Source organism: Hemicordylus capensis, chromosome 4 (assembly GCF_027244095.1).
Source record: "Hemicordylus capensis ecotype Gifberg chromosome 4, rHemCap1.1.pri, whole genome shotgun sequence".
NCBI lineage: Eukaryota > Metazoa > Chordata > Lepidosauria > Squamata > Cordylidae > Hemicordylus > Hemicordylus capensis.
The window spans coordinates 88,359,669-88,381,827 of NC_069660.1; the positions used below are offsets into that span (position 1 = coordinate 88,359,669).

At 43.9% G+C, this 22,159-nt stretch overlaps 1 protein-coding gene across 5 annotated transcripts in view; it reads right to left on the reverse strand.

Annotated features, from left to right (window-relative positions):
• MOB3C (MOB kinase activator 3C) overlaps positions 1–22,159 on the reverse strand; it is a 61,171-nt gene that overhangs the window by 32,945 nt on the left and 6,067 nt on the right. For 2 of the 5 annotated variants that reach the window (XR_008306189.1, XM_053246059.1), the window contains exon 1: positions 11,033–11,488. The exons of 1 other annotated variant lie outside the window; for it this stretch is intronic. The gene's annotated coding sequence lies outside the window, so the exon portion shown is untranslated. Of the gene's footprint in view, positions 1–11,032; positions 11,489–15,873; positions 15,994–19,345; positions 19,369–22,159 lie in introns of those variants that run through there. 2 more of the 5 variants (XM_053246063.1, XM_053246065.1) reach the window with 2 other exon arrangements.

The window sequence follows — 22,159 nt, forward strand, 5'->3', positions numbered from 1 at the left end:
GTCTCCTCGCATTCCCCCCTCCCCACTTTTGCCAGAGTTCATGTTCCTTTCTGTTTTCTTCATTTGGGCAGAACTTCCATTTTCTGAAGGAAGTCTTCTTGCCTTCCTTCCCTTCCCTTAAAAGAAAAATACATCAGGTTGTCCACAAAAAAATAAAAACAACAAAACTCTCCAGGGAGAAACGCTAATGGCCTTATGGAAAAAGAAAGGTTTTACAGTTCTTTCGAAATGCTAATGAGCAAACACTCTCAGTGCCAGAAGGAGGTCATTCCACAGCCCCGACTGGAATTCTAAATTTAGACCCTTCCATATAATTTCTCACTTCATTCACACTTTATTCTCAGGGCATTCCTTATATGGATTAATTTATTTCCTCTGAAGCTTAACCCAATTACAGTCTGTATAGCCCAATTGACACTTCATGTTCAAAGCACATACAATCTGTGCACAGTGAATGCATGTGCAAATCTGAATGCACATACAGTTATTCATTCATTGTGTACAATAAATGTACAATAGTATGCTTATCAGTATACTGCATTTGAGGGCTCTGTACACAAGTTCACTTTTAAAGAGAATGCATGTACAGTCATTCAAACAAAAACATGCATGTGTGAACAGATATCAGTATGCATGAACAAGATAATGTCTGAAGAGGACTATACCATAGTTCTGCTTCATTGCCTTACATGCTGATCCACCAGTGTAGGCTGCAGTCCTATTTTATTTGCTGTGATTTAAAAACATAAAATAAATCTGCCTTTCTGCTGAAGCTGGAAATGAATACAAGGCTTTGGCTGGCAACAGTCATTAGTGAGTAACTCAAGACAGGCTGATGTTGGAATCCAGTAGTTGTATCAAGTCTAAACCTCTGGTTAGCAGAACATTTATCTCTATAGCTGCACAGCAGCCTGAGCACCACAGAAGCTCATGATTCACTTCGTCTTCCTTTCAAAAATATCCAGTCCTTCCCTAAATACACTCAGCCACACTATCTGCCTCCTTCCTCAGTGCTTCCTCTGCCATGCTGTCAAACACCTTTCAAGTTCTCACCTTGAATCTGGATGTTACAACACCTAAGTACATAAGAACAGCCCTACTGGATAAGACCCAAGACCTATCTAGTTCAGCATCCTGTTTCCCACAGTGGCCACCAGATGCCCCTTGGAAGCCTTGAAGCAGGAGATGAAGGCATGCACTTTCTCCTGCTGTTGCTCTTCTGCAATTGATATTCAGAGGCACATTGGCATTATTTCAATCAGTGTTCCCTCTAACAGGGAATCCCAGATCTTTACTACAACTCCCATAATTCCCAGCCAAAAGCCATCACAGCTGGGGATGCTGGGAGTTGTAGTCAACAACATCTGGAATTCCCTGTTAGAGGGAATGCTGCTTTCAATATCTGTTTGATAGAGGTATTGCGTAGAGGCAACTCAACTACAGAGGTAAACAGGGCAAGTAGCTGGGATTCAAATTCCATGGTGTTGACTACAACTATTGTAAGTATCTTGGAGTGAGAATCAGGCCTTGCACATTTGAAGAGGTGAACAGAAATCTTAGTAGCTCATGGGCTGGGCAATATTCCCAGAGACATGATAAAGAGCTTTCTGATCTCTATTGGTTACTGAGAGCATGGAAACAAAACCCTTTCAGACATTTGGAGGGGACTCTTGTAAGACAATGACAGAGCCTGCCCGGATTATTGCCATCTCCCTAGGGACAGACTGAAGTCTGAAGAGGCCTACAGCCATCTGCTGGAAGGCTATTTTATAACTGCTTCCCTTGCAAACACACATACAAAATATTATGTGGATGTAACTATGGATTTGTTCCAGAAACAACTCCATTTTCTCCTTCTCCTTTCCCTCTCTTTTCTTTCTGACTCCACTCCCACACTCTCTACAGGATCCCCACTGGGACAAACTTCCAAACAACAAAACACAAAAGATTACTAGATAGAATACAAGAGTTTGAGGCACACATACACACATCCCCGTGCCTTAGTGACTGAATGGATGAAAATGGTTCATTCTTCTTTATTGAGTGCAGAGGTTCCCAACCTTGAGTCCCCAGATGTTGTTCAACTACAGCTTCCATTATCTGCAGCCACAATGGATTTCACAATGCCCAACAACATCTAGGGACCCAAGGTTGGGAACCCCTAATTTAATATATCAATATTAAACAGCCTATGACAAGACAGAAGGATTATATCATGTGGCAAAATTCCGTTTCTTCACATATACACCTTTACCAAAACAATGGATTTCTGAATCAAAAACAGAAGTGCCTTACATTTATTTATTTTTTAAAAAGTTGTAAAGGAGCAAAACAAAACACACATAAACAAAACTAAACACCAAGGGAAACCTGACAAGCATGGAGGAGTGCGTAAACTGGGCCAAGACATCCCCTTGAGGATGAACAAGATATATATAAGGGAAACCTTATTATGCAACTAGGACAGAACAGAATGCTGTTTTTGGAGATGGGTGAGCAGGTTTAAATCCTATTCAGCCCCAAAGCTTACTGGCTTTGAACAAATCACAGTCTTTTATTTATCCTTATGGAGCTACTGTAAAAGTTCTGGAGAACTGTAAAAGAAAGTCTGGCCATCAAAGCAGTGCTATAGAAATAACAAACCTCTTCATCGTCATCAAATCTAATATTAAGCAGCCAATGTTCACAGAATTTCAATGTGGGTATGCACTTAAGCAAAACCAAATTGTTTCAAGTAATTATCCAACAATGATAAACACCTAGGAAATAAGATAAGGGATCTTGACTGCATGGCTATCACTTGGTGCATAATAATAAATATTTCATAGTCATATCAGAGTACAACATATGAAGGATAAGTTTATATCTCCTGTATATAAAAGATATGCAGAATTGGCCTTATCAAGGTTTGTATGGGTATGTATATGCGCATGAAAGAACTGGGTAACATGGCGGCGGCGGCGGGCCGACGGTTGGTTGCGGGGCCGGCCCAGCAGCGGACGGGCAGCCCGCAGTGGGCCCCAATACCAGAGGCAGAAGTTGGGAACGGGGGGAGCGGTGGCAGTCCGGCAGCCGGCCACAACGACAGACAAGCGGCGGCAGCGGCCACGGCAGGCTGCATGGCGTGACGGACCCACCGCGGCCGGCATCGGACCCAGTCGCCGCCACTTCCAACGCTTCCAGGTATGGAGGTCCGGACCGGGACCCAACATGGCCGCCGTGTCTCTGCGGCCGTATCTTTCTGTATCTCTGGAGGAGCGGCGGCCCGGTAAGAAAAAAAAAATTGGGATTGGGGTGGGAGGGAGGGGAAGAGAGGCAAGAGTGTGGGGCCAGAGGAGGCGGTGGGCCCAGCCGGGTGGAGGCGGTGGTGAAGTTATGGAGGAGGAGGAGTGTGGCCCCAAAGCTCTACTAGCGCCCGTTAATTTAACGGGCTTAAAGATACTAGTAACCTATAAAGCCCTAAACGGCTTAGGCCCTGGGTATTTAAGAGAACATCTTCTTCATTATGACCCCACCCACCCACTGAGATCGTCTGGAGAGGTCCATCTACAGTTGCTGCTAGCTCGGCTGGCGGCCACACGGAGACGGGCCTTCTCGGTTGCTGCCCCGAGACTGTGGAATGTGCTCCCTACTGAAATACTATCCTCCCCATCTCTGATGATTTTTTAAAAGCACTTGAAAACCTACCTCTTCAGCCAAGTTTTCCAGCTTTTTAAATTTTTAAGTTTTAACCTGTTTTTAATTTTTAGATTGCTTTAATTGTTTTAAGATTTTTGTGTATGTTTTAACTTGTTTTATGTTGTTTTTAGCCGCCCAGTTTGGGGCAGTGTACAAATTTGACAAATAAATAAATAAATAGTTCCTGGAGTCGGTCATCAACCAGGACAAACAAAGCAGTCTTTCATCCCCAACCCAGGTTAGAAGTTGGATTAGAAAGAAGCAAGACAATCAGTTTCATCCAGAAACCTCTGGAGTTGGACTGCCACAACCCACTCAAACAACTTGCCCATGAATGGGAAACTAAAGACTGTCTGGAGTTAAGTTTTTGTTCACAAGCCTGATGCTTAGCTCCCTTGCCATAAATATATGGCTGCATAATGACACACCTGTATTTTTAAGTTTTGAGAATACTAGACACACTGATGTAGGGCAGAATGCACATAATCGTCTTAATATACGATAATTTATGAGAGACACTCTGTGAAATTGCTGTTACAAATGAACTATACAAAACTGAGTTTTCTTATTTCTTATGTTTATTTTCCAAGAACAAAGGGCTAGTAAACATATATTAATCAGCCTTTATTATGGTCAAAGACCAGCAGAAAAAAACAACTAATGCCTAAAGTAATATGCAATTAAATCCGAGCAAATTTAACAACTTCTCACAAATGCATTATATGATACTAGCTGATCCAATATGCAGACCATCTGCACCCCTAGTTCTCTGTCATTTCCCCTCCCTTCAGCCCCAGTCCATTCTCCGTCCTTTCCCCGCTCCCTTCAGCCCCAGTCCATTCTGCGTTTGGCTTTCCTTTCCCTCCCTACCTGCCAGTGGCAATTTCCCTCGCCAGCCAGCGGGCTTTTCTTCCCGGCCGGTCAGCCTGGGCTGCGGGAGCTTTCCTTCCCTGCCCACCAGCCACTGCTGCCGTGCCCATCGCTGCCCCCCAGGCAGCTGCTCGCAAACTCTCACAACAGCTGCCATGCATGAGATTAGCGACGGGTACTAAGTACTAGTACCTAGGAGAATTATAGAGAGAGATAATTTCTTGGCAGGATCTACAAGCTAAAACACAGAATTTAGATGCTTTATATGTAATGTCCGTAAGATTGTTCACACAAGCAGCCCTACCCTGTCTTGCACACTTGTGTGGAGTGCCAGGATCAGTCCTGATCCCAGTGCTCTTCATGGGGTAGCCTGGGTTTTGTACCCAGGCTTATAATGAGGTAGAAGAGTGCAAGCATGCCCTTCTACCCCACTCCCCAGTCACGTGGGTGCTTGGGCTGGCTGCAGCCCAAGCGTCCACACAGCCAGTCAGCAAGAGTGCTCATAAGCGGGGATATCTTGGTGCTACTCCTGGTGCAGTGCACTGTAGGATGCTGGTGGACTTCCTCCTCCGGCTCCCGTCTCTGCTGCTTGCCACATTGCCGCTCATGTGCCACATGAGTAGCAGAGCTTTGAGAAGACAGGCAATCATATGTGGGGAGGCAGGTAGGAGCCTCCCCCCCGCCAGCCGTTCCAGACCCTGAGAAAGAGGTTTGTGTGAACAATCTCAGTATGTTTATCCATTAAAAGAAATGAAACATAAAATTCCTCTGATCGACCTGGATAATCCTTTAACACAGATGAAATTAATTTATTATGCAGATTGTTATTAAAAATTCAATAGAGAAGAACATGACCAACAGTTTCAACAGCTCCCAAACCACAAGGACAGGTACACTGCATATAAGGTAATCAAATACTTAGCCAGCTCGAAACTATGGTTTGACCTGAAGGCTCCATAATCCCTGGGAGCTTTATTTAAGTCACTCTGAAATTCCGTATCCATAATACAGTGCCTGAAGATTTCTTTGGCCCTCTCAAGCCCAAGGGTAATAAGTACTCAGAGAAAAAGCCATAAGATAACAGTTTCCTTTCAATATCCTTTACTCAGCTCGAATGAAAATTACCATTCAGTGTTAAAGGACAGAATCCTGCTTGGTGAGAATTTAACTTTAGCCAGTAAGTGATTGTAGACATCCAAACTTTGGCTTTAACCCTCATCAATCCAGGCTCCAACCTCAAAACTACATTTGAGATACATTTTGGAGTATGGAACCAGGGCCACTGAGGGTAGGTTCAGGCCCCAATGAGAAAACATTTTTGGGCCCCCGCCATGAGGCCCCTGCTCTGCTGCTGCCAGAAGGCCAAACCACCGATTTTTAAACTAATTCTAGCCACCATGTGCATGGCCGGAGGGTGGAGGGTGAACCGAGCACTCCCCTGGGCCGGCGGGTGGAGATGGAGTGGCGGTGCTCTATTCAAACTGTGCAGGCACTCTGGAGCGCCTCGCAGTTCTCCAGGGCCACTGGGCTGGACGGTCAGGCTCAGCGGCCGCTCCCACTCTTGCCGCCACCACTGGGGGGTGCTCGGCTCAACCCTACCCTCTAGCCACGCAGATGGTGGCTAGAATTATTTTAAACATCAGGCCCCAGGCTCCCTTCCGGACCCCGGTAATTTGTACCAGCTCCCCGCGCCCTCTCCTCAGCCCTGTGTGGAACAGTGCCCTTAGAAATCCAGATGGTGTCCTTTCAAGCACAGCAAAGTGAACATCATATAATAAGCTTATCAATTAGTAATTACCATTTCAATAGAACATGAGAACTGACTCAGTAAAGCAAAAATGATACATTCAGAGGTTTCTCATTATTGTCTTAGTGGTGGCTCTCAGTTCTACTCAAGTTTAACAGGAGAGGTTTGCTTCTGTTTGCATGTTGTAGGGGACTCCTTTTAATTTTCTGTTTAAAATAACCGACTAACACACTGCAAAGGTGATGGGGAGGAGTTGGCTAGGATATTGCTATTCACAGCAAATTCAAAAATATTTAGCATTTTTATTTGGATTCTTCTGGGAAATCATCTTCAAATAGTTTTTTTTTAAAAATGGCTTTTTAAATTGCCCAAAATCAGCTTGATTAGTAAAAGACACTAAGTACAAATCAAAGTTTAAGATTCTTAAGACTGAATGTGAATGTACAATTATAGCAAATATGAATTTGAGAAATTAATCTAAGATTCCTTGAGATCTGGAGCCAGGAAGAGATTTAACTGTGTTGAAATATATGTTAGATCCCACCCCCCGTATTATTATACTTCAATAATATAATAAGTGAGATAACGATTACATCAAATTCTAACAGGAACATATTTTCCAAAATGTAAGAAATGCTGCTAAGGCCTTATCTGGACTGATGTACTTACTATTGGACACTACCATTACAAAAAGATATCCAATTATTATATCTTTGCTTTATCCAGGTCAGATAAAGGATCTAGAAGTCAAATATCAGAATAATATAAAATAGTGTTGCCTATCAAACACATTTCAATATCAAGGTTAAATAGTGGTGGCACTAGGCGGAGGGGGGGGGGAGGGCCAAAGAAGGGGCAAAGTGCATTTATGAGTGGTAAGTTGTGTCTCATACATTATATTTTTGAAATGAGCATGTGGGGGTAAACTACTTGTCTGAGGAGGTGTTTCCATCCTTGCCTCCCTAGAGTCACCCTTGGGGGTCAACTATCAAATACTGTCAATATTTGTTAAATATCATTCATGTCAGCTATTAAATACTATCAAATAATAAATACCATGTCAGCTATCAATGACTGCTCTGTCCAATATTAATTGCCAATTACAGTGAAATACTGAAGTTGAATATTATGGACAGACAGATAAAATATCAACATGGAATCTCTAACAAATCTTTAATATCAAAATTGACAAAGAAGGATTTCGAGGAGAACTGGGATGTGGAGTTAATTCCAGTCTTTCTTTCAGCTAATGGTTTTATGGTAAAAGGGAATTGTATCATTTTGACTACATTTGTTTAAAGGTTTCCTCTGAAATCTCATTCATTTACTCTCTGACCAAGCTACTAGAACTCCCTCTCAAGCATTTCCTTTCCAGAAATCACTTATTTAGCTATCTAAATACTATGGAACATTCCAAAGATTGTTCCAACAAAAAGAAGAGGAGGAGAAATCATTGACTAGTGTGTGAAAGGTTGGAGAGCATAGGAGACTGCATCCAACTATGTTTGTCCAACAGGAAGTCTTGGAAAAGGAACAACAGGAGAATACATTTTCAAGGGAAAGACCAGAAAGCAATACCTGCTAGAAGTCATGAAAGTCTAGCTCAGTCAAGAACCCAAGGCTACTTTCTTACATTTCCCAACCAAATACAGAACAGCTTGGAAACCCCCAGGTTCTTTTTGTGGTATGTAACATTGCTACCAATAGTGGTAGCAATGTTACATACCACAAAAAGAACCTGGGAGTTCCCACTATCATAAAGAAATTCACTTGAAGATCATTTCTGTGGAAGATACATGTTCCACATACACATCCTCCAAACCCATAAGTGTTGTAGTGGGGTGCGGGGGAGACACACATCTGCGGAACGTATCCCTTTTTTCGGTGTTCTACTGGCGCATTTGGTGGACTGTGGACACTGGAAACTCCCTCCATCATCCCCAGCAATGTAGCCCCAATCCAAATTGTCTCCTGAGCTGCATTTTACAACAACTTAAAGAGATGGGAGATCTGATCAGGGATCTCTGTTATCTCATTTAGTCTGGTCCTATCATGAATGAATGACCAACTCCACACTTTCCACCAAAGAATGCACAGGTCAGTAGTATGCTCTGAAATTTGTAGAGGAACACATCACAGTGGTATTAATGAACCATGTGTTCCTTAATATTAATATCTACATTAATATGTAGATGAAGACATTTTGGGTCTGACACCAAATTCAGAACCATATGCAGCAGCTCAGTAGATAGCCTGTAGCAAGTAACAACAAACAAATATTTATATAGTGCTTTTCAACAAAAGCTTCCAAAGTGGTTTACACAGAGAAATAATAAATAAATAAGATGGCTCTCTGTCCCCAAAGGACTCACAATCTAAAAAGAAAAAGAAACTGTTGCTGGTGTACTGATAGACACCAGCAACAGTCTCCTTGCCTCATCTACCTCATTGCAGGAAAGAATGGAGTCTGCAAAGCACTTTATACACTGAAAAGAAGGGCTGTAGAGATGATGAATAACAAGGAAGCTTTCATCAGGCTGCAGTGAGACGTGCCTCATGACATGTGAAATTAGCTCTAGGGAGTAGCTCTTTGGAAATTATTGCATTCCCCCTCCTCCCAGCCCCTTTGCTGGCAGCACTCAGAGCTACTAGCCCAGATCCGATCCTGAATAGATCATATAAATGCCATTGGTCTTGCTGGTATAAGGCTCGACAAAGTATAATATAAATTTTTGTATAATACAAAGTCGGAAATAAAGCAGAAGAAAAATCTGAAAAGAACCAAAATATTCACTGAAGGAGAAACAAGGGAGGGGGATACCCCCCATACAAGAAGCTTGCCCCTCACCTCCCCGTCCCATTTCTATTTCAGAAAATGTAACATGTGGAACACAACTTATCCACCCAGAAATGCACTTTGCCCCTTCTGTTCCTCTCCTCAGTTTTTTTCCCCATGGTGCTGGGGGAAAAAATTATTGCTTGGTCCAATATCCACTAATCTAACTGCCAGACAAAATGACTAAAAGTCTGCTATGCACCCAAGAAAGTCAGACTACATCCTGTCCCTGGCAACAACAGTTGGAGGGATATGAAATGACTGTTCCTCAATGGGTCTGTTTCAGCAATGGAAACATTATTTAAACAAATACACTGCACGCTAATAGTCTCCCAGTGGAACACAATCTTTGCTTGAGATGCACCTTGCAGACCACACCCTCGCTCCATCTGGAATACCTTCTGGACACTGAGACTTGTGCTTCTACCTTCACACATGGTCAGAGGCACTGACCCACATTATACAGGACCTCACTTGATATAGAGAAGAGATTGTATAAGTGAGCCCTGGCACAAATGAACACTGGCTGAACCCTCTGCACCCGACTAAGTCCTTGAAAAACTACAAGAACCATCATGGCGTAGTTGTTAAGAGTGTTGGACTAGGATTCAGGAGACCTAAGTTCAAACCCCCATTCAGCCATGAAATTCACTGTGAGTTTGAGCCAGTTACTTATCTCTCAGCCTAATCTGCTCACAGGGTTGTTGTGAAAGAGAAATACCATCATGTACACCACTCTGGGCTCCTTGGAGGAAGAGCAGAATAATTGTAAAAAATAAAATAAATAACTCCTCAGGTGGGACAGTCTTCTGCCATCTGATAATTAGCACCTGTAATTATCAGGACCAGCATAACCTGAGCATATGCACATAATGTGCATATGTCCCCACCACACAGAAGATGCACTCTGTGGTCTACTCTATAGCACCTGCAACAGGCATCTTCCCGATGCCCTGGGAATACTGACCCACGGTTAGAGAGAACTCTGAGTCCAGCATTTCCTAACTACCTAGTACTAGGAGGAGAGCTGGTCTTGTGGTAGCAAGCATGAAATGTCCCCTTTGTTAAGCAGGGTCTTCCCTGGTTTGCATTTGAATGGGAGACTACATGTGAACGTAAGATATTCCCCTTAGGGGATGGGGCTGCTCTGGAAAGAGCATTTGCATGCAGAAGGTTCCAAGCTCCCTCCCTGGTATCTCCAGGATGGGGCTAAGAAGAGATTCCTGCCTGCAACCATGGAGAAGCTGCTGCCGCCAGTCTGTGTAGACAATACTGAGCTAGATGGACCTATGGTCTGACTCTGTATAAGGCAGCTTCCTATGTTCCTACCCCCACGCACTATGTTATTCTAGCTAAGCAGTTCTGTTTCAAACATACAGACACCAGTTTTCAGAATACACAATTATGTGATGATTAAGTCTGCCTACAAGGATTTTTTGTTATTGAGCTTGTGATTTCCTTGGTGCTGCTGCCAAGTGACAACTGGCGGCCATCCAAAACTGACAAGCCCCAAACGGAACTTACAAACTTTGAGTGGCTATAGACATTTTTCTGCTCTAGAGAACAGCTCATTTTTGAGCTGTTGCAAATATTTGCCTTGCAAATTTGTTGCCTTGCAAATATTTGCAAACATGTTAACAGAAGCCCATCACCTTCCCAGAATTTTCTCCTGCCCCAAACTGCAGTGATTCCAACTCGATTGATGCTGGCAGCATAATGGGTTGAAAAGTTCAGAAATCCAGCCGCGAGTGAGTTTTAACTGGATCACAAGCCGGCAGACGTGTCACAACCTTGCTGCAAAGGACATCAAACGGAGAAGACGGACTCCTGAACACTTAGCTGGAGCTCTTCCATGCCCTGATCAGACTTCTTTGAGAAATCAGTTCTTTAGCGATACTCACCCTCCACTCCACCGATGATCCGGACAAAAAGTCGTTAGCTTTGCAGCACCAGAAAAGGCTAAAGAGCCGGATTCCTTCACTAGCTCTGAACTGCCAATAAGTACGATCTCAGGGATAACCAAGTATTCCATACAAAAAACAAAAAACAAAAAAAACACCAAAAAAAAAAACAAAAAACCCTTGCTGGGGTTTTCATTAAAGAAACTCTGCCCTTTTTTGTCTCCCCTCCAGTGATGTCACATCCTGCTTGTATCTAGAGGACTACAGCTGTCCTTGCAGCATTGGGCCAACTCTTTCTTCCTCCCCTTGCGACGCCTGCCTTGCACTCATGTGGGGCCCCCTGCGCTGCTATGAAAGACACACTCTCTCTCTCTCTCTCTCACACACACACACACAGAGCTTGCTTGCTTCCTTTCGCTTTTTCTTAGCTCAAGTTTAAAAAAGAAAGAGAGACTACAAAAACTCTGGATCAAAACTAGCGATGAGGAAACGACATTCAACTTTCTGTCACTACTCCTCCCACTTCTGCAAGTTGCAGATAATGAAGGTGGCCTTCCGTGTCAGAAAACTCTGCAGGGAAATGTTCTCTGTCAAGCAAAACAGATAAAAGACCCCCTACACACACGCATATAGGCAGACTATTTCCCAGCCACTTCAGGAGATGAGAGAAATGACTACAAAAGAGCAGTGAGGCACAAAAAGCATAAATAGGGCAGACAGCACATACCAGATTCACTGTTTGGTTTCATACATTCATTGTAACATTTATATCCTGCTGTTCCTCCAAGGAACCAAGGGGGTGTACATGGTTGTCCCCACAACAACCCTGTGAAGAGACCTAGAGATAAGTGACTGGCCCAGAGACACCCAGTGAGTTTCATGGCTGAACAGGTTGTCTGAATTCAGGTCTCCCCAGTCCTAGCACACATTCTAAACCCTACACCACACAGAACTAAATGACTTCAGGGCTTTTACACACACTAAAGTGGCTTTGAGCCTTTCTCATGCTTTTTGTGTATGTATAAACTGTTAATATGAGACAGAAAGGAAAAAGAGGAATTTTAAAATCAGATATATATTCCATCTCAAATGAGGTCTTGCATTCACATATGGAGGAAATACAAAAGAACAATTTAAATGTTGCTCCCCCAATAGCCTTTGGGTGAGCTCATATATACGCGCATGTTCATGACTTGGGGACTGCAACACCATCTTTCAATCCTTATGTTATGTAAACTCCTTTGAGAACTTTTGTTGTTTTTGAAAAGCTCTCTGTGTGTGAATATTTATTTATCATATTTATGTACCATGTGTGTGTGTGTTGTGTAGTGTACATAATCCAAATTACAATATAAAAATAAAATAAAAACACTTCCACAGAATAAAAACAGTTAAAAACAATTCACAGAATAAAACAAAACAATTTCACAGAATAAAACAATTAAACGGTTTAATATTAGTTTTAATTAAAAGCCTGAGAAAACAGGTGTGTCTTAAGGGTCTTTTTAAAAGCACTTAGAGATGGAGAAGCTCTTGTTTTGACAGGGAGTGCGTTCAAAAGCCCTGAAGCAGCCACAGAGAAGGCCCAGCTGCAAATTGCCACCAGATGAGCCTGCGGCAACGGTAACTGGACCTCTCCAGATTATCTTAATAGGCAGCAGGGTTTATGACAAAGGAGGCACTCTCTTCAGTATCCTGGACCTAAGCTTACCCTGATGAAAACGCCAGGTGGGGACTTGCATGTGTGGATGAGGGCAGAGCTGCTGCTGTGTATGCCTCTTTGTCCTCTTTTCCTTGTATCATGTATGGCAACACAATGCGTGGTGTGATGATTATGCAGTATACCTCCCCATTTCTGTCCAATAATGATGTGAAGAAATGGTGAGTCCGATCATACACGTCATGTGCTGTACTACATGTTATGAGGGGGAAAGGGCCAGGAAGAGACACAGAGCAGCAGCAGCTGAGTGTCCCTTGTAACATCTAGTTCTGCCCTGAGTCATCACAGCTCAGAAAACACTACACACTAGCTCAGACAGGGCTGTTTCACTGGAAGCAGTGCAAACATCAAGGGCTGAATCATCAGTAATGAGAAGCCAAGTGTGGTACATGCATGTATGAATGAGTTTTAGTCTTTAGAAAAATGCTTTCAGCCAGGGCAATTAATATATTTACATCACTTTTAGAATGAGGAACTTATTTTATTAACAAGAAATGGTGAATTAGGTCTTGTAACTCCGCAGTAAGAACATAAAAAGGATCTTAATGGATCAGACCAAGATCCATCTAATCCAGCATTATGGCCATTAACCAGATGCCTCAGGGCACTCAGAAGCAGAGCATGGCAATGATGGCCTTCTCTATTGTTGTTAGTCTCCAGCTTCTACTATTCAGGGACCTACTACTTCCATCCATGAAACAATTGTGCTGGTGACAGAACACATTGGGGGTGGTGGTGGTACTGTATTAACAAAAAGTATGGCACATAATCCCCTCCTAGAAATTAGTGAATCAGATTTTAAAATGATTTACATATGATTTGACATAGGAAGCTGCCATATACTGAGTCAGACCATTGGTCTATCTAGCTCAGTATTGTTGTCACAGACTGGCAGCAGCTACTCCAAGGATGCAGGCAGGAATCTCTCTTAGCCCTATCGGTAGTCTACCCTCCTCCGCTTGATCTCCTTCGGAGAGTTGAAAGCCAGATCTTCCATCTAGTATGGCACACAGCGTCCTTCCCTTTGGCCCAAGCGGCAGCATTTAAGGAGGTTGAGCGGGGGAGGCCTAGCCCTACCTGCCCTGCAACCCTATTTTGTAACTGAATTTATGTCCTACAATTTTGGAAACTGGATTTTCGTGAATGTCCATAATATGTCCAACCTCCTGCAAAAAACCTGGGTCTCGCTTTTCGCTCTGCGTTGGCGAAAGTCAGCATGGGGCATAGCATGGTGGGGGGAAGGATCTTTCAACGGTAATATCACACAAGTATTAAAAAGAGAACACCCAGACTACTTGAGAGATTTGTTATTCACACTTAAAAAATGGAAGGTTGAACCAGATCTATTTAAAGGATCCTCCTCAGTTAAACAGCTAAGGAAAACAATTTATGGAGAGATTCTAGAAGTGGGTTTTTAAAAACCTGATTTAGAACGTAAACGCTACAAACACCGCACTTCACAGTACTTGTTGCAAACTGATCACCCTATTGCTCTCTTTAAGGAGAAAAAGGTCCCTTTCCATTTATGGGAAATGAGATGGCGTTTATGCCACCAAGTACTACCGCTTAACGCTGCTAAGCCATGGCTCCCAGAGGACCAGCAAGAGTGTCCTAAAATCACCTGCAAACAGAAAGCTAGTGAGCTAGGCAAAACATTCAGGGAAACCCATTCACATTTCTTAAAAGAGTGTGTGGTAGCCAAAAGAGTGTGGCAGGGAGTAAGCAAGTTGTTAGAGTGGCCTGATTTTGAAAAACAGATTTGGGAAGAACTAACCTCGGGTTTGAGCGATAGAACCTCTTTTCGAGGTCCCAGAAAGAAACCTTCAAGGAAACGGGATGGAACAGGTGCCCTCATATAGGGAATTGGAATGTTCCCCTTCTCGTAATCAGGTTAGTAAACCTATATGTCATTTATGCAATGCTCCTGCATAGGAATAGGGAGGAAAGACGCGACCAAGAGGTTCACGTGGATGAGACAGAAAATCTCTTCTGGAAAAGTTTGTATGGTTATTTGCAAAAAGACAAGTGTATCTCTTCTAAACAGCAATGGGACAAATTATGAAAATGGACGTTGAACGTAACCCACCCACCCCGATTACCTGATGTGCCTTGTAATCCCCCATCCCCGAGTTACAGTACTGCCTGCATATACTTATTATTATCATTACATTTATATCCCACTTTTCCTTCAAGGAGCCCAGAGCGGTGTACTACATACTTGCGTTTTCTCCTCACAACAAGCCTGTGAAGTAGGTTAGGCTGAGAGAGACATGACTGGCCCAGAGTCACCCAGCTAGTATCATGGCTGAATGGGGATTTGAACTCGGGTCTCCCCGGTCCTAGTCCAGCACTCTAACCACTACACCATGCTGGCTTTATAACCCTGTGGGTCTCCAAATCCTTGTGTGTAAATCTTTGTAGATATATGATGTACTTTGTATATAATTGTGCTTTGGCAACATACTGTATGCTTTGGTAGTTTGTTGCTTCAATAAAAAAATCTTCTTGTATTAAAAAAATAATAATCTTGTCCTATCTTGGATAAGCCAGGGAGGGAACTTGAAATCTTCTGCTCTTCCCAGAGTGGCTCCATCCCGAGGGGAATATCTTACAGTGCTCACACTTCCAGTCTCCCATTCATTAGGGCTGATCCCAGAGACCATGTCCGTGCCCACAGTGTTTGCGCACAGCAGTGATAGAATGACTCTCTCAGTGCCCACCCAAGTAAGAGGAGGACCTTGGAGGAATGTTTACTGAGAGCCCCCTGAAACCTTGTACCAGCCCTGGGCAAACAGCAGCCTGGGGGAATCTTTATCAGGACAATGAAGGTAAATTGGAAATCCCTCCGTTGATAGTCAGGCTTAAGGGAAGACTAGGCCTCAATTAGAGTAACTGCTTGGAGGGTGGGCTTCTCCAAATAAGGAAGAAAGCCTGGGAGAATCAAATCCCTGTGGCTCAATCCAGAGTGAATGGCAGGATTTACTGGACAACAGCCTATAGAGGAGCAGGGGAGGGTTGTGCTAGAGTTCAGTTCTTCCCTGGAAGCCTACTGTAGGACAACCACTATAGGACAATGGGAGACTAACAGCCTTGGGCTGGAAAACAACTGCGAGTTCTTTACCTGGAAATAAGTAGGAAGGATAGGGACCCGTTTAGCTAGATGTGTCAACAATTTATTTTTGTTTAAGTAATTGGATCTGACTCCATGGTAGCTCCCGGAGAAGGGTTTTATTTGAATGTTAGCAATGGTTGAATATCTATATATATATTTCTCCTAGGTGTGCCCAGGGAAAATGCGTCCCAGCAGCCCAGCTGACTGGCTGGGCTGCGGAGGCGCCTGATTGGCTGGCACACCCAGGAAAGAGGACAGTTGGCCAGCAGCGCGGGCCAGAGCCGCTGGCAGGCCCGGCTGGCAGCGACGGGTGGTGCGAGGGGCGAGGAGGAGGAGGAGGACCGGCAGAGGGGCGAGGAGGTGGCAGCAGTGGTGGGCCCCGATACTGTGGCAGGGGGTGGGGGGATAGGTGGCCGGCCACAAAGACTGGCAAGCGGCTCTCGGCAGGCCCGACAGGCAGCGGCACTCGGCCCGCTGGCGGCCACAGCGGCGGCACTCGGCCCGCTGGCGGCGGCCGCACTCGGCACTCGGCCCCGCCATAGACTGGGAGGGGGAGAGAGGTAGCCGGCCCCAAAGAGCGCACAGATGCTCTGTGCGGGGTCGGCTTGTCTATTATATTAATTTTCCTGGGTGTGCCTTGGAATGTGCATCCCAGTGCGGTGGACGCGCCTGATTGGCTGAGGCGCACCCAGGAGGATTGGTTGCCATGGCGGCAGCCCGGCCATGGAGGCCAGAGGTGGCGGGCCTGGCCCAGCCGCGGAGGCAAGGCCCAGGAGGGGGGAAAGAAAGTGGGAGGGGCAGAAGTGGCAGTGGGGAGGAGAGGTGGCTGGGCCCAGAAGCAGAGACTGGGGCAGAAGGGGGGGGGATAGGTAACCATCGACCCCAAAGAGCGCGCAGATGCTCTGTGCGGGGTCGGCTAGTGACTAATATTTAGGAACATAGGAACATAGGAAACTGCCATATACTGAGTCAGAACATTGGTCTATCTAGCTCAGTATTGTCTTCACAGACTGGCAGTGGCTTCTCCAAGGTTGCAGGCAGAAATCTCAGGGAGATTTCTCAGCCCTATCTTGGAGAAACCAAGGAGGGAACTTGAAACCTTTTGCTCTTCCCAGAGCGGCTTCATCCCCTGAGGGGAATATCTTGCAGTGCTCACGCATCAAGTCTCCCATTCATATGCAACCAGGGCAGACCCTGCTTAGCTATGGGGACAAGTCATGCTTGCTACCACAAGACCAGCTCTCCTCTCCTATTTTTATATTTATATATCACTTTTCAATAAAAGTTCCCAAAGTGGGTTTAGATAGACAGACAGACAGACAGACAGACAGATAGATAGATAGATAGATAGATAGATAGATACTCTTGGAAAGGTTCCCTTCCAAAGGTTCCCTGTCCCTCGAAGGGATCACAATCTAAAAAATAAATATAAGATAGACACCAGCAACAGCCACTGGAGTTATGCTGTGCTGAGGATGGATAGGGCCAGTTGCTCTCCCCCTGATAAATAAAGAAAATTACCGCTTTAAAAAGATGCCTCTTTGCTGTAAGCAGTGATGCCTCTATAGTTTTCCTTATCAGTCATTTATTAATAAATCCTTTTTGTTGTTAAAGAGTATAATTCCTTATTGGATCCTGCCCTAGTCACTGTGCAGACCAGTTCAATGTCAAGGCAGTTCAACATTGAACCAGTTCAGTTCAACAGTTTGGGGTCAAGCCGAACCATCTGGGGGTTCGGCTTGACCCCGGACCAAACCTCCCTGGCCATTCGGGGGGGGGGGTTGTGAGCATTTTTGGAGAGAGTTGGGGTTTTTTTTAGTACTTACTCCCTCCGGGGGGCTTCTCTAAGGCAGCGTGGGGTGGGTCTGTGAAGGTTCCTCCTCCTCCCGCTGGTCTCCGTTTTGGCAAAAACCACTGGGGCCATGTAGAGGCCCATTGCACAAGCGTGGCAGCCTGCAAAATGGCCACCGTGAGGGGGGAAAGGCCTAGAACAGGCTGAAAAATGCCCGAACCAGGTAGTTTTTGCCAGAACGGAGGCCAGCAGGTAGAGGGGGAACCTCTGCACCACCACCCCGCAGCCTTGGAGAATCCCCCCGGAGATGATACTAATTATTTTTTTAAATCTTTAAACAAAAAATTCTTGAAAACCCACCCACCGCAAACCGAACTCTGTGTGTGTGTGTTATATGGGAGGCAAAAGTGAACTGGCCCAATGCAGTCACACCTGTCATACGCTCCCGAAGGCCTAAGACTCTCAGGCCTTTCTTGTAAGGAGGGGTTTTCCAGTTTACTCTCCCAGAATATTCTCTTGGAAAGGTGAATCTGCTCATATTAAAAAGTGGATGGAGTAGGAAGACTACTCGGGACTCCTCCCAACTAGGAGGGAATTTTTACCCCCCACCCCGCTTTTGATCATTGCACCCTGGAACATAAGAACAGCCTTGCTGGAATAGGCCTTAGGCTTATCCAGTCCAGCATCCTGTTTCTCGTTGTGTCTCACCAGGTGCCTTTGGGAAGCCCACAAGCAGGAGATGAAGGCATGCCCGCCCCCTGCTGCCATTGTCCCACTGCAGTTGGTATTCAGAGGCATTCTGCCTCTGAACCTGGAGGAATACCACCATTCCAGTTACTTTTGAAAATTCAAGCATGCAGGCCCCAGTCACACAACAAATATATCATCCAACTATAGCATACCAGTTTGGTCCTTCACTCCCAATGGTCACCTGGAACAGGCAGCATGACTTTAGGCAGGCTGACTTTAAAGGTGAGTTTCTTTATCCTATGTTGTTGTTGTTTTTAAAAAAGGTTTCAATGTGAACCAAAAGGATATTGTAAAAGCATGTACATTGACATATACAAATGAGCAATAGCCAGAGAAGGGCATGATCATCAGCAAAAATTAGTTGGACAAAAGGCTGAAATCCTATGCAAGTTTACTCAGACAGAAGTAAGTCCCCCTAATAAGGCTGCAATCCAATGTGCTCTTATGTGGGAATAAGCGGGAATGAGCAAGGGAAAACTGCTTCATTGTCACATGATGATGTTCACATTTTGCATGTAGCTGTTCCTACACTCAAGTAGGGAAAATGTCAGCTGTAAAGAGACCCTAAGACCAGACAAGCAGAAAGCCAAATACTGCTGTTTTATTAGGAACACAGAGTGGAAAAAAATGGGCAAGTGTATGGTCCACTGACCTTTCTTTTCTCATTAAAAGTCAGAATAATCACTTCTCTGAGGTAATTTAGCATCCCTCCACCCTGCTCTTGATGAAATTATATCAGAGCAAAGAGGGCTCTTCCTCTCACTCTCCATCTTATTAATATCTCTAGTACAAAGTACAAATCAGTTATATTTTCACCTCCCTTTACCTGTACATTCAGATTGAACAAATATATGAATCTTTAGTTTGTGTGAGGCAATTAGAAGTAAATAACCAAACTCACAGATCAGAAACAAGAAAACAAAAAACCCACGAGCCTACCAGTGAAAAGTGGCCATCCAGACTCCTCCTTTGCATGCCAGCACAACCGCCAGGGCTGACTTCTAGTCTGCAGATCACGCTACTAAGGAAGAGACTGAAGGAGGAAGCAGCAGAAAGGAGGAAGGGCTAGGATTCTTCACTGCCTTTAGGCACTAATAATGATCTGCCTGTGGTGGCAGGGGCAGGGTGTCAACATACTTTGCTGGTTTACTGTTCTCTCCAGATTTGATCTCTCCTCAAGGGTCTCTCTTCTTGTGCTAGATCTTCAGGTGGCTCATAGCCAAGCTAAAAGTTCAGGTCGAGTACAAAAAAGTGTGTGTGTGGGGGGGGGAGCAGATTCTAGCCTGGGACACTTCATGCTTATCTGCAAAAATTTAAGGGGGGGCATATAAAACATTGGGGGGGGCTACCCCCTTGCTCCCCCAGCCCCAGCCCCAGGCTATGAGTTTAAGGTATAAACTAGCACAACTTTTTTGAATGCAATTAAGACTATCTGAGATTGTGGGCATTTATTCGGAATCCCTTTTGGAATTAATGTAATAGCAATATCCCCCTGTGGCTTCCACAGAATATTTGATCTATTTATTTTTACACGTGTATACCATTCTTCCTCTGAGGAGCCAGAGTGGTGTGCATGGTTGTTTATCCTTAAAACAGCCCTGTAAGGTAGGTTGAGATGATATGTAAGGGATTGGTTCAGAGTCATCTAGTGAGTTTTGTGGCTAAACAGGAATTTGAACTCAGGTCTCTGCAGTCCTAGTCCAATACTCTAACCACTATACCTCACTGCCATTTAGCCATTCATAAGGTGTCTTCCAACCAAATCTGCAGCTTCCCAATCAGTGCACAGTGAAATAAACACATATGAGAATAGCATAACATATCAACATAGTATATCTGCCTAAGACAGATCAGATATATAGACACCCAGCTTTCTACAGTTGGCAGAAACCTAGCTGCCTCTTCTCCAGAGTCAATACATTCTGCCTCTGCCGCATTGGAGACCTTAAAAAGTGGACTTCTGCTTACTCTGGTTGAGGCAGTACTGACAATCTGCCCAGGAGGCTCCTGAAAGGTTTCTGCTTACTACAGAAGCTGCCAGGAGCAAGATTTGGAAATCTACTCCATCTCAGTTAATTATGTTCCTCTCTCCCACTTGGCAAAGACTGAGCAAATTGTAAGAAGCATTACTCATGGGTTCCTGTAACAAGACACTGTTGCTGAGTTATGAGAAATAACACAAGGGAATACCATAAGGAAGGCCTGAGTTCAACAAGTTCACCTGGATTTAAGAAATAATACATATGGGTGCCAAATGGAATGATCTGTCTCCATTTTCACCATACAAACCAGAGGTGCATCATAATGGTTTATTTTCTATCATCCATGCTCTTGCAACTCCTAGGCCTGATTATTGCAATGCACTTTATATGGGGCTGTGTACTTCATCATCATTATTATTTTTATTATTATTATTTCACATTATTATTATTATTATTATTATTAATAATAATAAACCCTATTATGATGATTATTACACCCTATTATTGCAGTGTACTTTATATGGGGCTGCTTTTGAAGTTAATCCAGAAAGTAGTAGCTGATGCAGAATGCAGCTACTTGGCTCCGGACACAGTACAAGGTATAAGCATATTGATCCAGTTCTGAGATACTGTAGTTGCACTGGTTATAGTAGGCTCTTGATTCAAACTCCTTTTCTCCAAAGCCCTAAACAGCCAAATCAAATCAAATCAAATCAATCTTTATGATGGTCATAGACCAGCATAAAGTACAAGGCAGGGTTGATTTCAAACTGCAGGAGGGTTTTTTGGTTTGCCATAATAGGCATAAGAAACATAAAAGGCATGAGAGATAAACTGCAAAGCTGCAAATACTAGTGAAAGTAATTTATTATTATTATAATTTTACATTTTATATCCCACTCTTCCTCCAAGGAGCCCAGAGCGGTGTACTACATACTTAAGTTTCTCCACACAACAACCCTGTGAAGTAGGTTAGGCTGAGAGAGAAGTGACTGGCCCAGAGTCACCCAGCAAGTCTCATGGCTGAATGGGGATTTGAACTCAGGTCTTCCCGGTCCTAGTCCAGCACTCTAACCACTACACCATGCTGGCTCCTCCACTAACTATGAACTACACTGGCTGCCCATACATTTCCTGGCAAAATATAAAGTGCTGGTTATAACCTATAAAGACCTAAACAGCTTAGACTTTTTAAAAGAGGTATTTAAGAGAACATCTCTTTGTTATGAGCCGGACTGCCTATGGAGCTAGTCTGGGGAGGTCTGTCTCTGCAGTTGCCACGGGTGTGTCTGGTGGCTACTCAGGGACAGGGATGGGCTTTTAATTATATTTGTAGAATCAATTGTTTTAATGTTTCATATATTAATGTTTTTATTCTGTTTTAAAGTTATGTTATTTTATTGTAAACCACCCAGAGACATGAGTTTGGGGCAGTATATAAGTATGATAAATAAATAAAAAGCCCATGAATAATAAACAGCCATGCTCTGCAAGGCTGTTTTATTATTGACTGATTCATAAAAATATGTATATCCTGTCTTTCCACCTTTAAAAAAGTCCCCCAAGATGGCTAACAAAACTCCTTTAAAAATATATTACAATAAATGAAGAATTATCCATTTAGGCAGCCTATAAATTGTTCATAATGGTACAGCATTCCTTTATTGGCTGTTGCTGGTGTGATGCATTGCACCTTGAAAATACAATTTGAAAAAGATATTTCCTAAATTGTAGTAATGGTAAATGTGGTAGGCTCATAAGAGATGCTAGC